The 4699-nt window shown below is 36.8% G+C and overlaps 1 long non-coding RNA gene across 1 annotated transcript; it reads right to left on the bottom strand.

The window, feature by feature from the left end:
- Positions 1–533: 533 nt before the first annotated feature.
- On the bottom strand, positions 534–2176 carry LOC134076281 (uncharacterized). Its single transcript, XR_009938588.1, has 3 exons — positions 2110–2176; positions 1690–1764; positions 534–665 (listed from the first exon to the last, which is right to left on the bottom strand). It is a non-coding gene; the product is annotated as an uncharacterized LOC134076281 (long non-coding RNA).
- Positions 2177–4699: the final 2523 nt, after the last annotated feature.

Consider the following 4699-nt stretch of genomic DNA (forward strand, 5'->3'; position numbering starts at 1 on the left):
CACGTTACCGTGACTTGCATCTGACGAGTGACTGACCTACTGAGGTAATTTTTCACGTAGCTCACAACTACCAGCGGGAACCCATACAGAAAAATAACATATTGACATATATGCAGCTTGAATATATTCCAGTATAAGGGCATCTATGTTAAATACATATATTTACATCTATGTTAAATACATATATTTATATCTATGTTAAATACATATATTTACATATATGTATCAATATATGTCAACATATAAGTACATGTTTGAAATTGGCCACTTTCTTATATTTTCTGCATATAATTAAATATATTTAAATATATGGCACTAAAAAGAATGATCACGTGACCCTTGATGAAAATTGTGATCACATGACCTATATATTTCAGACTTATATTTCTCACATATATTCTGATATATTGTTTAAATATAGTTCATATTCTACTATGGTTTCATGTTTTCTGCATTTATAATTGTTTTCACTATAGTATTTACTTAAAACTAACCATAGTATCATTATAAAGAGGAAGAAACACACAACTCTTCTGTTTTCTTTTGTTGAATTTATTTAAAAATTGCTATTTTTGTTTCTGTACTGACATCACAGTTCTGTAAGTTTGGCATTAATTGCATGGCCCAGCAATCTTGAGGGAGTGCCTGAATCTCTTCTGGGTGGCCTATGGAAAAGACAGAACATATACAAATAGAACATGCAAAATATTAGTGACAACCACGGATGCTAAAGTACAGAATCACAATAATTGGAGAGAAATACAAAGCCAGTTGGAGAGAAAGACATACGTTATGTAAAATAAAATAAATTCATCCATTATAGTCTTGTTTTCTATCATTTACTTATAGCAATACCTTTTTACATTTAAGTTTTGACTTTGTTATGAGTGAAAATCATCTTGCTCTATTGACAAATCTTGCAAGATAATTTAGTTTATCTTACATAAGTGGTATTTCCACAAAACAAGAAACTTTCATTTGCAGGATTCACCAATAGAAGTAGATTTTCACTTATAACAAGGTCAAATAAGTGTACATACAATGCAAACATGTCTAAAGATGTATTGATATATGCACATAATAGATCAAATAAACACGCAATTGGGAACAACATGATTCATACCCCTGGAATTATTTATTTAATGTTGATTTTCCCTTAACCAATGTTTGTTCTGACTGAAAACGACATTGCCACATGCCAAAAGGTTGTAAGACCATGTGCTAGAAACATGGAACTTTTTTTTACATTTTGATGAAAAATGGCATGTGGCAGTGTCATGTTCAGTCAGAACAAACATATTGGTCAAGAGAAAATCAACATTAAATCGATATTTGCCAAGGGGATGAATAATTTCCTATGAGCAGTATCCAGGATCCATGACATAACTGCAAGTCAATAAGGCAAAATCATGAGGAAAATCTCAATCAAGCCTGTCTCTATGGGAATTTAACATAGGGGTGTCTTTAAAGGTTGGACTTTTCCTACATTAAGGCATTGAGATCAATTTCTAAAAGATGATTTCAACTTCAGCATGGGAGTCCAAACTTATGCATATGACTGTAGCCTATATGAATATGAATGATGTTCATAACTGTATATTCACTTAAGGTTATCTCACTTCAAAAAAAATATTGCATAGAAATACAAAGTGAGTTGGAGAGAAAGACATACAAATATAATAAACTCACCCATTATGGCCTTAACCCTTTAAGGGTCCAGGAACTCCCTTTGCTCCCCCGTCTGCAACTCTTAAGACTTGCCCCCTGAAAAAATTGCACAATCAATTAGATCCTCAAATAGTTTACTACTGAAAAGATCTATGATGGTGAGGTGAAAATGTGAAGCAGTCCACACAGATAGCCTAACATTTTTAAATGAGACAACACAACTAACTCATACACAGGAGAGACATAGAGAACTACACAGATAAAGCATTCAGTATCGTTCTGAATCAACTGTAACGATCTTAATGCACAAGCAGGCCAGGTAACAGTACAATAGTCCAGCTTGGAAATAACCATAATCTGTACAATAAACTGTGTGGAATATTGTGTCAGATAAGGTCTGATCTTCCTAATGTTGTAAAGGATAAAAACACAAACACTTACACCAGGTTGAGAGCAGCAGCCATAGTAGCAGGTAGTGCCATCAGGACAGACTGACTTTGCTCTGGACAGTTCATAACAAAGTCATAACAAACAGACACATGAAAGGAAGGGTTAAACATTTACAAACACAAATACATGCACACACGTATACCAATGCTATATGCAATTGTGTGTGTGTGTGTGTGTGTGTGTGTGTGTGTGTGTGTGTGTGTGTGTGTGTGTGTGTGTGCGCGCGCGCGCGCGTGTGTGTGTCTCTCTAGTCTCTACCTGGTGAGTGAACTCACTTGCAGGCTTGTAATGGGCTTTGGAAGTGACAATATTCCAGAATAAACCCAGCGGTCTCAGGGCAGCAGTCCTCCACACAACACACCGCCTGCAAACAGAAGGAACAGAAGGAGGCTAAAATTAAAGATCTATACAGTAGTTCCTGAAATCAGGGGGTGAGATAACGTATAGCAACACTATGTATATTATGCATCAACACTACATGTATTACCTTTAAATAATGTTAACTACCCATGTCCCATGGAAGTTTGCAACGTAACACTATTATAATAGTAACGTTAACAACTTTCATGTGTCTGTAACTTCAGCCTGCATGGTAACAGCCACTTTAAATGTACTGTTTGATAAGCTACTTGCGCCTGATATTTAATTCAAACTAAAGCTGTACATTCATAACGACATCTCAGACTGAATTATTGCTAGATATATTAACTACCATTCCAGATATTCCTCATAATGAAGTTGGTTACTGTAAACGTTAACATTAACAGCTAACATCGCTAACGTTAGTGATGTTAGCTCGCTAGCTATATGCTAACTAATTATGATTCTAATCTAACACTATCATATCATAATCACTTATGGTTGAGATTTCATTATGAAAACAATACATTTCTAATACACTCTAAAAAATGCTGGGTCATTTCAGCACCCAATTACTGGGTTGTGGCAGTTTTACCATTTATTGGGTTATGTCAGCCCATACTGGGTTATTTATCATAACCCAGCCACAGGGTCGGTGGTTTAGAACTCAATCTCCAACAGATGTAGGGCATTCTACCCACTGCCTGGGTCACTTAACTACGGACAGCCCAAGTACTGGGTTAACTCACTAAGCAGCCCATCCCCCACCCCTGTCTGAATGAGCAACTCCAGCCTCAACCGTCACTTTTCTATCATGAATCTGACTGCAAGCTGTGTGCTGTAGCTGCTACTCTGCCGTCATCATTCATATTCAAGGTAAGAATTACAGTAGCCTACTCTTGTTTGCCAATTGAAAACGGGATTTTATTAGAAATGTACTGTTTTCACAATGAAATATTAACCACAGCCGTTAGCCATCATAGAAATCATAATTAGTTAGCATATATTAGCTATCATATAGCTAGCGAGCTAACTTCGCTAACGTTAGCGATGTTAGCTGTTGATGTTAACCTTACCAGTAACTAATTTCACCTTTATGTGGAATTTTTGGAATGGTAGTTAATATCATATCTAGCAATAATTCAGTCTGAGATGTCGTTATGAATGTAGAGTGTGAGTTTTCACACATCAGCAGGTGCAATAGCTTAGCCTACCTACATTTAAAGTGGCTGTTACCATGCAGGCTAAAGTTAGCAGGCTAAAGCTAGCTGCTACAGACCCACAACGAAAGTTAACGTTACCTTTCAACCTTCCGTGGGGCATGGGTCGTTAACATTACTTAAACATAATACATGTATCGATAGTGTTGATGCATAATATGTAGTGTTGCTATAACTGGAAAGAGGACCAGTAGAACGAATGAAGTAGGTTAATATTAAGTTATTTCATCCCCTGATATAGGAACTGTAGTGTTGTGTGCTCATTAATAGATCTGTCATATAGTGGATGTGAATGATGGGGCATTTGGGGAATTTCAATTAGCAGAAATATCATGCCGACAAGTAAAGGGATTTTTAGTTTGTTTAGGATAGTTAGGCTTCATGTTGTTCATTTTATAGCCTTTATTTGTGCCATGTTTGATGACTTACACCTAGGCATGTGTTTATTTAAGATGCATGTGAGTGCAGTAGAGTAGTGCATCAGTGATGGTCTTTTCATGTTCTGTGAGTTTTGCAATGTATTAATATTAGCCTTCTTCTGTTCCCTCTGTTTGCAGGTGGTGTGAGGACTGCTGCCCTGAGACCGCTGTGTGCATTTTGGAATGTTCCAAATGTGTGTTACGTCCATACAGAAGAAATCCCAAGCCTGCAAGTGAGTTCACTCACCAGATAGACACACATACCCGCATATAGCATTATAATATGTGTGCATGAATTCCTGTCTGTAACAGTTTAGTTTATCCCCTCCTGTCATGTGTCTGTTATGACTTTGTAGTGGGCTCTATCAACTGTCCAGGGTAACGTCGGTCTACCCTGATGGCACTACCTGTTACTTGATGTCTTGTAACCATGGCTGACCTCAACGTAGTGGGTGTGGACTCCAGGGTATGTTATTGAGCATGCTCTTTGTTTGTCATTATGTGCTATGTAATGCATTAATCCAGAAAGTAATCATGATTATTGCACTTACCTAAAGTAGTATTGAATTTTGCAATTTAGCC

This window comes from Sardina pilchardus, chromosome 3 (genome assembly GCF_963854185.1).
Source record: "Sardina pilchardus chromosome 3, fSarPil1.1, whole genome shotgun sequence".
Classification (NCBI taxonomy): domain Eukaryota; kingdom Metazoa; phylum Chordata; class Actinopteri; order Clupeiformes; family Clupeidae; genus Sardina; species Sardina pilchardus.